General features: G+C 38.3%; 1 pseudogene; it reads left to right on the top strand.

Moving 5' to 3' along the window:
- The first annotated feature begins 5,125 nt into the window (after positions 1-5,125).
- Positions 5,126-5,245, top strand: LOC145414756 (5S ribosomal RNA; annotated as a pseudogene).
- The last annotated feature ends 8,173 nt before the right edge of the window (positions 5,246-13,418 follow it).

Raw genomic sequence — 13,418 nt, 5'->3', positions numbered from 1 at the left:
ATCTACCTCATCCAGTCTGCCTTAAAAAAAAAAAAAAAAAAAAAAAAAAAGCTGAAACTGCCTTGACGAAGATACACAACTATATGGCGGAGAATACCCGTACTGGGATGCCCTCTTATGGGTTTTACTCAATCTTTTGGCAGCTTTTAACACAGCAGATCACGAAGTATTACCGGGCAACCTTCACTTCAATGGTATTCGCGCTAATGCTCTGAAGCTTCATAGGCCGTTCTTATAAGGGAGATCCCAGCGTGTGATGATGAAGCAGACAGTCCCTGACTCCATTTCCTTGCTGTAGAGGATTCCTCAGGGATCAGTATTAGGTCCAACTGTTTTCACCGCATATACCACCAGTTTATCATCTCTGCTTGATGTACACAGTGTTGCCTACCACTTTTATGCTGATGACATTCAGCTTTATGTGAAGATAACAAATATTGCTGATACCAAGATAAAAATTAAACACTTGATTGGCTGACATAAAGATATGTATGATTATGTGAAAGCTTAAGCTGGATGATTATAAAACAAAGATCATCATCGTCTGAAGAAATAGAAGAGGTTATGGTGCAGAAACCCCATTGATCCTCGATACTGGTGAAACACAGCTTCGTCAAGAGCAACTGTTAGAAACTTGGGAGTTTACTTCTATTCAAAATTAAATTACAAGAATCACATTCAGCAGACTGTTAGAAGCTGTACTTTGCACATCAGATACGAGTATCTCTGTTCTGTGAGAAAGTTCTTGATCAGACGTTATGTCTTGCCATTAGTGTACACGGTTATCTTGTCTCCTGTTGACTCTTGCAACGCTTTATTAACTATCTTTAAAGAAGGTTTAGTTTTTCTTAAAAAAAGCTGCAAGACTTATTTCTGGTCTTTCGCCAAGAACCCTCCATAATTTGTGTAGATCAGATATTCATTCTTAGATCTTTAGTGGAAAAGTTTCTAGAGAAGGGAAAGAAGTTGTATGTGGCTTTCATGGATTTGGAGAAAGCATATGATAGGGTAGATAGACAAGGATTGTGGAAAGTATTAAGAATATATGGAGTAGATGTGAAGTTGTTGAATACTGTGAAGAGTATGTATGATGCTGCTAAGGCTGCAATGCGTGTGGATGTTGAACTAAGTGAATTTATCTCTTTGAAGGTTGGGTTGAAACAGGGATGTGTCATGTCTTCATGGTTGTTCAAACTGTACATAGATGGGGAAATAAAAGAGGTACAAGGTAGGGTAGTGGATGTTGAAGTGGCCCTGGTGAGAGAGGATAGTGTTTGGAAACTCCCTGTGCTGTTGTTTGCAGATGATACTGTGTTGTTGAGTGAAGACGAAGGGGAGCTGCAAGGCTTGGTGGATAAATTTGGGAGAGTGTGTAAGAAACGGAATCTAAAGGTGAATGTAGGGAAGAGTAAAGTGATGGTCTTTGAGAGAGGTGAAGTCAGTGAATGTACAGCGAGGTTGCATGGTGAGAAATTGGAAAATGTGAGTACGTTTAGGTACTTGGGTAGTGTGATGAGTAAGGATGGAGGTTTGGAGGGTGAAGTGCTTGGAAGGGTACAAGCAGGGATGAAAGGTTGCTGGTTCTTTGAAAGCAGTGATAAGCAACAGGGAAGTGAGCATGGAAGTGAAAAAGTTACTACATGACAGTATTGTGATACCAACTCTAACGTATGGAAGTGAAGCTTGGACGTTGTTGGAAAGACACAAGTCAAGAGTGAGAGCAGTGGAAATGAGTTATTTAAGAGGAGCCTGTGGAGTCACATGGAGAGACAGGCTGACAAATGAGGATATAAAGGAGCGTGTGGTGTGGATGTGGATGCGATAGGAAGCGTTATGAGGAACACTGTGAGGTGGTTTGGCCATGTGGAGAGGATGGAGGGTGAGAGACTGACGAAGAGAGTGTATGTGAGTGAGGTGGAGGGGGGAAGAGGGAGGGGGAGGCCGAGGATGAGATGAAGGGATGGGGTGGAGAGGTACAGTATATGAGAGAGGGGTGTGTGAGTTGGGAGCAGGGCAGTGAAATGGCGGGGGACAGGGCGACGTGGAGGCGATTTGTTTGTGGCCACCCCAAAAGGGATTGAGGCGTCTGGCAATAGATAGATAGACAGATATTACTAACCTCTACCGCATTCAGCTATGACTGTTTTCCTGAGCAATTGCACAAATTCCAGTGAAGGGATAACCTTACCACCTTATCAACGACGGTAAAGCACTGCTTATATTGCCTCTGTCACAGTCCTTCTCGGTTGCATTCGCTCCCATACTTGCTTATCCATCCTGTCATCATTCTTCATGTATTCAGGGTTATTAAATTAATCTAGCGTGAAACCATCCAACTCTGAAAAGTATCTCGCATGAATACCTTTCACAGATACCTTGATTTTATTTTCCCGAACTTCCTCTGTCGAAAGAGTTAAACAACTTCCAGATACCTATCAACATTCACAACTATTTTTGCTTGCTCCCACAGAACATAACATCATCTACTTCTAGTACACACGTCATAGACTTTACATTTGTAACAATTCTCGTTAGTTTTATTACATATTATATGAGGCCCCTAATAACATAGTGTACCGAGTGCCACTGTAAGCGAAACCGAGTTAAGTACACCACTATGTAGCCCAAACCCTCTTTGATCTGGAAAGCAACCATGAGGTACAGAAAGCAACTGGCATTAGGGTCCAAATTCCCCTTCTGTAAAATGGTCTCACTGCCCACTTCACCTCAGTGCGTCGACAAGCCTTCATGCTGGTCACAGCATGTACCAAGTGCCTCCCAGCAACGTGTTGTCTGGTGTTACCAGATACTAGCATTTCTTTATGCTCACAGCCATGCATTTTTTTTATAGCATTATTAATAATTGTACCATTATTCTAACATAATGGAATATTTTAGCATAAAATTGCATGATTTTAAGGGTAAGTTAGCCATAATGTACAGAAAATGAGAAAGGCAGAGAGCTCAGCAAGTCACTGGCAACTGTGATCTGGGATTTTGTCGCGACGTGACACAGTTTTTTGTTTACCTGCCGGCCTAGAACACTGCCTGGATTAACTGGCTATTTTCAGAGCTGTTTTAGTGTTTCATCTCATTGTCTCGAGAATATGAGTGACTCTAGTAGTAAGCAAAAAGCTGCTGGTCCTTCTCATAACTGAAAAAGAGCTTACCATTATCCCAAATGGCTAAAATGAAAGATTTCTTTTTTTATAATGGTTTTTAATTCTGAAAATAGTATTACATACAACTATTTTGCTTTTGTAAGCATTTCCCATTGGTATCTTTGGTTGGTTTGATTGTTAAAAATGCTTACTGAGAGTACGTATTGTCTCAATAAACACACTGGAGAAAAACGCGGCTATTGCTGAACCTTTTAGAATGCTACTAATTTCTCTTCTACCAAGATTAGCATGACATGAAAGTAAGAACTTCAAGCTAAAATATATTAAAAAAAATATATATATATATTCACTAGCTCCAAGGTTACGGCATTTTGAAACTTACGCAACTTTAACTGCGTTTTTCTCTGTTTTCAACATGTGGCATTCGGTACACTATGTTACTAGGGGCCATATATAGTCTGTGATATAATCAAATAATTCTGAACTCCAGATAACACCTAAACACCTTCACATATCCACAGGTTTCCTTGCATAATGAACTTAGACAAAGAATACCTGTGAATGCCAGAGCCACTTGATTCTTTGGTGAAAGCAATATTAATTGCATATCTGGGAAATTAAATGATATACTTCCATCCAGGCCGTCCTAGTACACCAAACACCAGTGCACCGTCTAGTCGATTCTTTACAATTTACAATTTTGGCATGACCGAAGTACGTGGTCGACTAGTACTCTTATAGAGTGCATTTGTGTGTGTTTATCAGTATTAGTATGAATGTGTTTGTGTATGAAATGTCTTATCCTGCTCCTCTGTGTCGTTTTTATAACCATCTCGGCACGACGCAGGTTTGGGATCGACTAGTACTCCTATAGTGGATATTTCTGTATGATTACGAGTGTGAATGAAATATATATTGAAACTCATGTGGCAGTATCTTCCGCATTGCGAGGAAGCTCAGTCGGTTAGCGTGGGCGTGGCTGAAACAGTGGAAGTAGAAAATGGATAACTGATGTATGATAGATACTTATAACACTGACTGAGCCATCCGCACAATAACCATGAAATCACCCGGTAATGTGGAATTGTCTTAAGTATGAAGTTTGTGTGGAGCATACCGTGCAAAAATCTAAGAGATACCAACAAATTTGATACAGGAAAAGTTGTTAATGACTCTCTGATGTGTATATTAAGCCAAACATTTTCCGGAAGTTGTCCCAGTTTACCTTCTCCCCTGATTTAAAGAAAAAAGGAAACGAGGACAAATCCTTATAGGCATAAACTACGAAAATTCAACACTGCTAATAGTGGTGATCGATGGCAAAGCCAAAGAGAATATGAAAGCCTTTTTGGCAAAACCAAAGAAAAGTCTCTCTCTCTCTCTCTCTCTCTCTCTCTCTCTATTTTCGTTGTGGATAGACATAAACATTATGCAAATCGTGGTGTTCTAAACGAGAACTCCAAACGAACCGGTACATGATTGAAAAGGAAACGTGGGTGCCTACTATTGTGCGCCGTCAGTAAAAAATATGTACTTGTGGATTAAAGATAACTGTGACTAAAAAGCAATGTTTTATTTAAAATCTTATTTATTTATGTAAAATTTATATAAAAAATATATAAAAACTATTATTGCTTTTACCAGATTCTTCCACCATAGGAGGGATTCTTCGGAGAGCAGAAATTTAATATAAATTTCATGCACTATTTCACTAGAAGGGGCCTCCGCTGAATTATCAAGTCACTTGTTAGGTAGTCAAAATGAAATAGAAAGTACTTCATCATTATGATCTGAATACATCCACTGAATTCGGCTTGAATTTTTGACACCCCCATTCTTGCTCGTTTGACAGTTTGAGTTCAGTGTTAACCGTTGCCTGAATTTATTGTGATGGGGGAGATCACTGACTCCGGTAACGAAGCACAATACGGCTGTACTCACCTCACAAGAAATTTAGCCTCAACACATATTTCACGGGAGATTAGCAGAGGACTGAAATATTACCCGGTAACTTAAACCACGTTGAGTACACCGCTTCCCGTCCGATCAGCGAAGTTAAGCAACGTTGGGTCTGGTTAGTACTTGGATGGGTGACCGCCTGGGAACAATAGATGCTGTTGGCACAACGTTCTCCCTACGTGTCAAGTGGGGTTGGTGGAGGATTAATGCCCCTCCCTGTAAAACAATTAACTCTAAGCCCTTGGCCACCCCGTTTGGGATACATGGCGTCTGGCAATGAATGAATGGAAAAAACTTAAAAATTAGCAATTTAAAAATGGGAAATACAGATCGCTAGAAAAGTAAACAAACAAGGAAGGATAGCTGGAGAGCATGCAAAACCAGCAAGGATTCAAGTAACGTTCACATTGTAATTCCAAAAATCCCTTTTGAATCTGGTATTAATAGTTTATAAAGAGCCAAAATAGGGATTTGTGGGCATACATTGTCAACATTACTTGAATCCTAGCTGGTTTTGCATGCCCTCCAGCGATCCTTCCTTATTTGTTTATTTTTTTAGAGATCCCCATTCCCGATTTTTAAATAACTATTTTTTTTTATTTACCTAGTCTGCTTCTTTTTCCATAATCCATATATGAACTGAACAATCAAAATTCTTGCGTTTCAATTATCGTTAAATCTTTTATGTTATGACACTAAACATTTGGCATTTTCTAATAATTTTCATTGCTAAGGTGTTGTGGCTTTGTACACACTGATTTTTGGTTATTATTTTAAATTCTGGTCTTCATTTTGTTTAGTATAGTTGTGAGGCTTCATACAGTGGACATTGATTTAAGAATCTCTATATTTTGCAAACTCATAAAACAAAGATAATTTTTAAGATGTTACACTTAGTAAAATCTGAAACGCTATAAAAACAAACTGATAACAAGAGAATCAAAATCTGCTGTTGTGTGTTTTACACAACTATTTTGCATAATAGTGTTTGTGTGTGTGTGTGAAAAGGCAACGTTACCACATTAGTTACAGTAATAATTGATGTAGGAGGCACGTTTTGTGCCTTCCTCATGCCCTCTTTGTACCCTTCCTCTGTCTTTTCCTCTCCCCTTTCCTCTGCTTCCCCCATGCAGTTGACTCGTGAAATGGTGACTGTCAGGATGAATTCCAATAACGCTGAGAAACTGATCCAAGTTTGGCGTTAGTTCACTTCATGAAATGGTCATTGGTCACTTCTAATTAGAGCGCAAAGCACAAACCCGCGCTTTACGGTTGTCTTACGTGACGTTACACACAAGCCTGCTGAGATTTCAGGGATGAACTAAAATAGGCTAAGAAAAGCCGTGATTTATAAAATATTGTAATTGTGTAAAATCGCAACAGTGAGTGTTAAATGCTCAAAGACCCTTTCCCACAATGGGGGTTCATTGTCCACGTAAGTAATCTACCAGCTCGAGTTTTTCAATTAATAATAATGTAGTACAATATAAAATTTAATATAGTCACGCTGCTAGTAATGCACTATTGATACTTGCCGGCAATTTCGTACTTGAATGGCGTTTCACGTGCGTGCAATGGCGCAGAGGAAACTCTTTGTATCCGGAATGTGGATGATCATCTTTAGATTAGGCGTTTTAAAATAGATCATGGACACGCACAGACCCATTAAGTACGACTGGCTACTTTTTATCTAAGTAGCTTTTCTTGTAAACCTTTAATCAATAATGTGAATAATAATAGCAATATAAACAAACTGGCAAATTTCGAATGTACCAAACTTTCTTATAACACTTCTTTCCCACATTGTCAGTGCTTGTCTGACCTAAACTATTGAAATGGAACCCTGTGGATGTTGTTTCAAGAATAAATTTGTTTTCCAAGATTTTTAGGTGACTACTCTATTAAGGTTTTCAGGAAGTTCTTGGGCGATCCCTATTGCGAATCACTACCGTGGTTCATGATATACAGTAGGAAGCACAGAGTTAGGTTATGTAGTGCGGTTAAGATAAAATGCTGTACTCCATTAATACAGTCTCTGGAATGTGCTTTAGCCAGAATTCTTATTTCTATACACTACCCTCCTTTGTATGGAACGTATAAGAATGGCATGTGTTACCTACCATTAGGTTCTCTTATTATCAGACATTCTAGGCATGTGGTAATATAATCACTTGTGGGTCATTCTACTCCTCTATCTCTCTCATATATATATATATATATATATATATATATATATATATATATATATATATATATATATATATATACCTGTAAGTTAAAGGCGTTGTCAAATTCTTTCAATTTTTTTTTTTTTTTATTTTCATCTTGATCATGCAGTTACAGTATAAGGACAGTCTTTCTGAGAGCAATAACTGTTTTCCTTGTTCAGCCAATAACTTTTTACTGTACTGTATGTTTGTATATTTCTATGGGTTGTTTTTGTGTTTGATCTGTTTATTTGGTAACGCTTTAACAATTTCTTTTAGTTGACTAAAATTGTTACGAGTAGTGCGTTAAAAACATTTCTTTTTTCCAGTGCAAGTGTCGGAAATGCATTGTTACCTCATTTTTCTTCCGCCACTCGAGCTGCATGAGCTTGCTATTTCTTCAGCCAGAAATATATACCACTTGTGAAACTGCCATTATCTGATCGAGGTGAAAACTTTGACAAACCAAATAGGTTTAATCAGAGTTGCCCTCATAAACTGTATATCAGTATATAAAATCCTGTTCCCTGGATACATGACAGAGTACCCTACAAGGCTACGTGTACTTCCTGCCATTGAAGAAGTTACAAGCACCAAAAATTTATATATCTGAATTGTTTCCAAGACATAATCAGAGGATACTATATATATATATATATATATATATATATATATATATATATATATATATATATATGAGATCGCTTTAGCAGAAAATTGTTCAGATTATGTACCTTCTAATTCCTAATAACTACAGACAGTATCGTACCTCATAATCGACTAGACTTTAAATAATCAGTGTACAATTATGTGCAAACATTGATCTCATTTCTCCAGAGTGTTTTTTCTACTATTATATTTTTCACTTTTTTCAGTTTATATACCATGAAAATCATGAAACACCTGTTTTACGCATAAAGAATTAATTTTTGTGTCCTATAATTTGTTTAATATAGTGCAGTACGTGTGTACTCTCATCGTAATTTAACACACTGTACTGAAACAGACCCGTATTTTCATTAGCTAAAGTGGTCAACTGGTACCTATTCTTTATCAGTACATTTCTGCTTATGGCACGTCAGTATTCACTTCCATGTAATATAAGCAGATTATACAGGTGTTGTTAATATGGTAAAAAGAATAAGCAGAAGAGTACTAACCTTTATATATCTTACTCCAGCAGTTTGCAGATTATTGTACTTAGCTTAGGAAAGATATTACTACGTAGGATTAAGCAAAATCTCCTTATCTCGTTATTAAGGGAGATCTTTCAGTTTACCGAGCCATCATCACGAACCACGGCAGTGGTTCATAATAGGGATCGCCCAGGAATATGATGAAAACCCCACTAGAACAGTCACCCAAAAATCTTCTTAGAAAGCAAAGTTTTCCTTGAACCATCAATCGGGTTCCTTTTCAATAATTTAGGTCAGCCAAGCATTGACAATGTGGAAAAGAAATGTTATAAGATAGTTTGGTACATTCGAAATTTGCCAGTTTGTTCATTTTATTATTCATATTATTGTTTCACAGGTATCCAAGAATATGTATTCGGTATTTTGGGATAAAAGATATCCAGTCGCACTTAATGGGTCACTACGCGTCCGTGGCCTATTTAAAGCACATAATCTAAAGATGATCATCCACGTTCTGGATACATAGAGTTTCCTCTACATTATTGCAGGTTCTGTACGTGAGAAGCCATTCAAGTACGGAATTACCGTCAAGTATCAATGGTGCATCACTAGCAGTATGACAATACTAAATTTTATATTGTACTACATTATTGCTAAGTGGAAAACTCTAGCTAGTAGATTACTTAGCGGGCAATGAAGCGGCATTGTGGGAAAGGGTCTTTGAGTAATTAACACACACAGTTGCGATTATACACAATTACATTATTTTTTTTAAATCAAGGCTTTATTTGGCTTTTTTTTTTTTTTTTTTTTTTTTAGTTCGTCCCTTAAGTCACACAGGCCTGTGTGTAGACATAACGTGAGGCAACTGAAAAGCACAGGTTTGTACTTTGCATTCTAATTGGAAGTGACCATGTTGTGATATTATGACCATTTCATAAAGCGAACTAACGCCGAACTTGGGTCAGTTTCTCAGCGTTATTAGAATTCATCGTGACAGTAACCATCTCACAAGTCAACAGCAGGGGGTCGCATGGGAGGGAGGAGAGAATGAGATGGAGGAGGGGGACGAGGAACAGGCAGAGGAGGGGACGAAGAGGCCGTGGGGTAGGCACAAGAAATGCCCCCTACATCAATTACTACTGTATTCTGCAGAGTAGTCGTGCAAGGCACACAACAGCAGATTCTGATTCTGTCTTGTAATAAATTGGAATATATAGCGTTTAAGATTTTACCCAATGCAACTTCTTAAAAATTATCTTTGTTTAACCAGTTTGCGAGATATAGAGATTCTTAAACAATCATTATCCACTGTAAGAGGCCTCTCAACTAAAGTAAAGAAAATGAAGACCAGAAGTTAAAGTAACAATCAACAATTAGTGTGTATAAAACCACAACACCACAGCAATGTAAATTATTAGAAAATGCCAAGTGTTTAGTGTCATAACATAAAAGCTTTAATGGTAATTGAAATGCAAGAATTTTGATTGTTTAATTCATAAATGGATTATAAAAATAGTAAGGAAACTATGTAAATAAATAACTAATAGTTTAAAAATGGGGAATAGAGATCGCTAAAGAAAGTAAAGAAAGTAGAAAGGATCACTGGAGAGCATGCAAAAACAGCTAGAATTCAAGTAACACTGACAATGTAAACCCACAAATCCTTAATTTGACTCTTTACAAACTGTTAATACCAGAGTCAGATCCCTACTTTGACTATTTACAAACTGCTAATACCAGAGTCAAAAGGGATATGTGGATTTACATTGTCAGTGTTACTTGAATTCTTGCTGGTTTTTCATGCTCTTCAGCGATTCTTCCTTGTTTGTATAATTTTTTGGTGATCCCTCCTTTCCTGCTTTATCAGGAGCTTACGGGCCCGGGTCTAGGCCACTCAGTCCTAAAATTAAAGGCGCAGGTGACCAATTTTACTCTTCTCAGAGTGTCATTACATGAGCAATCTGCCACAGCAGTCTCCTTGATATAAGCCCTTTCGAGCCCTAACCGGTTCTAGTACCTTTAACCAGGAGCCCACCAGGCATCATTGGTTATTGCAAGCTAGCGAGCGGAGCGAGCGAACGATGTTTACACTCAGTTATGTTTGGAAATGAGCAGTCCGGCCCGATCCGGCTACGCCCAACTCGACCACCATGTTAAGCATATGAAAATGACTTTACTTCTATGTGAAGCAGAGTTTAAATTTGCTTGTGATACAAACATTCATCTAATAAAACTTGTTATCAACTAAAATGCCACCGATAAATGCGTAAGAATCCTTTGGAATCTCGAGTTTTCCAAGCAAATGTTTGGCTCTAATAGATGAATGCCTCAGGAAACCAAATTTAAACAGATTTTCCATCGTAACCTTGGTTTTTACATCATGTCTGCAATTAAATATAGGAAATTTCGCCTATAATTTTATATCAGAAAGAAATTTTGAAAACATGGCACTTGCTCGCTCGTCACGCGCTCACAAAGTGCACTTTACTGGTATGGTTACCCCCCAACGTAGTAAATGATTTCCTACATCACCGGTAACCATTTGGTTTGTCATTCGATACAGTCATCTGAAGATTCAAATTTATCAAGTAAGTGGATGGTGAACACTCCCACCTACCACACTGCCACCTGCCACAATCTTTCCCACAAAGACAATAATCCACTAAAAGTATCAAGGCTGAAATTAAAAACGCCATCTTGCTAAAGAGATCAACAGGTAGTTCAGAAAATAATTCGTTACAGAGGACATGGTTGAAAACCCAACCATCAAAATTCGTATTCTCGTCAAATTGCGGGTTTTCCTTTCATTTTTTTAACGAATTTTTATCTATAGTATATTGTATCTTGTTATTACCTTTTTTATTATATGTCGCTTGTGCATTGCCATAGATCGTTTACAAGTGCTCGTGGCCCTTCGGGCCACTCGCACTTGCTCCTGCGGAGGGCTCTTGCGTTTATGTGCTGTTCTAGTGTGACGTCGTCACTTGGATTTTTTGCAGCTACCCAATTGATCGTGTTATTTGCAGCTTCGAATATGGAACCCAAGTTGTCCGAACGAAAGTCCGAAATTCTTTAGTTCTACATGAGGGCAAAAAATTCTACGGAGATCCTATGCCGGGCGCCAGGAGAGGCGTTTTTTTGGTCAAAATGTGATCGTTCATTATAGTAAAAGTTTTTCAATCGTGATGGGACCAAGTTTTTTTCACATCAGCGAATTTTTTGCGATTTCTGTGCCAATTTTGGTGCGATTTGAATGGGTAGTTTCGGCTGCCTAAAACACACACACACACACACGGCTAGTGCTATAGTATATTAGTTATAATATACAGGAATATATTACCGTGCTTAATATTGATAAAAAACTAGTGGGAATAGGCGCTAAACAGCCTTCTTAGCCAAAGACAATGTCGGACTAAGAGAATATTACCCTTTATCTAACAGCAGTAGTGCCAGCAAACGTGGGTACATTCACCATGATGCGGTATTAAGTCAGTGAGGTTGTTGTCTGCCGGATATGTCATGGTGTGTGCTATACCCGTATCTCTCCCGATATCTTATTCATATTATATAACATGGGACAGTAAAGGGGATAAGAGAGAGAAAGTTAATTCCTTCAATTTGAATAGCTTCTCCAAAATTTAAGTATGTGGCTGGTGGTAGTCTTAGTGAAATACATGTCATCAGAGTGAACAGGCTTACCCCTATAATACTATAACGTCTTTAGTTTTTACTTTCATTATTTCTTGACGATTCTTTTCATCATGGTAATGCTTCACTATTCGGAGGATCTACTGTAGATACAACCTTAATTTACTTCTGTAATACCAGGGGTCTCTCCTACATAGATTAAAATTTTTAGCTAACACCAAAATGAAATTTTTAAAAGAGCAGAATAACCCTCTCCACACTTCATCACTGTATGAGTCTCCCTTCTCACTAACCATTAACTCTACACATCCCTCACTGCCGCAACCTTCTAACATTTACTATGGAACCATGACTGTAACACCTCTCACCAGACGAAGATGGAAAAAGACGGACTTTCCATAACATAAGGAAATGTGTAATTTATATCTATATCCATCTATCTATTCCCAGACGTCAAAAACCCGTAGGGGGTGGCCCTTTGACTCTGAGTTATTTGTTTTACGGGCAGGGGCACTAACCCTCAACCAACCCACTTGTTTGTTGACACGTAGGGAGCACGTATGGTTTGGTTATATGGTTACCACCCAGCGTTGTAAGTGGTTTCTGGCTTACGGGAAACCATTTGGCTTGTCACTCAATGTAAGGCCACCTGTAAAGGAAAGAAAAGCAATAAGAAGTGACAGGAACGATTGGAGAAATAGGAAGAGAGGAGGGCAGGCACAGAAATAGAATGATAAAGGCTAAGGAAGAAGCAGGCAGCACTACACCAGGTGAGTGAATGATGGTCGCCACCACCTACCACAATAATGTGTAAGTTGCCGGTAAATATTCAGTTTGAATAGGTTTAGATTATACTGTAGTTACGTCACTGGGTTTGGGTGACTTGTCATTCCTCGTACGTGCGATTCTTGGACATAGCTCTAAATCCTCATACCTTCAAAACGTGAGGGGATAAACAGCCCAAAGCAAGACTAACTGACTCGACCTAACCGTGCAGGGATGCAACTTTGACCTAACCCAATAGAGAATAATAGCTGTCACGTTAAATATTTTCTAAATAACGGAAAACATGAAAAGGGATGACGGAAATATTCTTCCATTGGTACCACACTTTCGTGGCAAGCTCACATTCCACCTCGATCACACTCCACGCCGCCTCTGTTTTGCATAATCCACTTCAGCCTTTTTACGTAAACCAAAAACCAATTTTGTGTGGGTTCGTTTCACCCTCAGCTTTCGAAAGACCAAGCTTTTCAAAAACACGTTTAAAAAATGAAAATTGTTATAAACACTTAACCACTTACCCATCTACCAATCGATCTATTTGTCACTCTATCTCTCCA

Source organism: Coenobita brevimanus, chromosome 100 (genome assembly GCF_032717465.1).
Source record: "Coenobita brevimanus isolate Jiangsu-jjx chromosome 100, ASM3271746v2, whole genome shotgun sequence".
NCBI lineage: Eukaryota > Metazoa > Arthropoda > Malacostraca > Decapoda > Coenobitidae > Coenobita > Coenobita brevimanus.
This window is presented reverse-complemented; position numbering and strand designations above follow the sequence as displayed.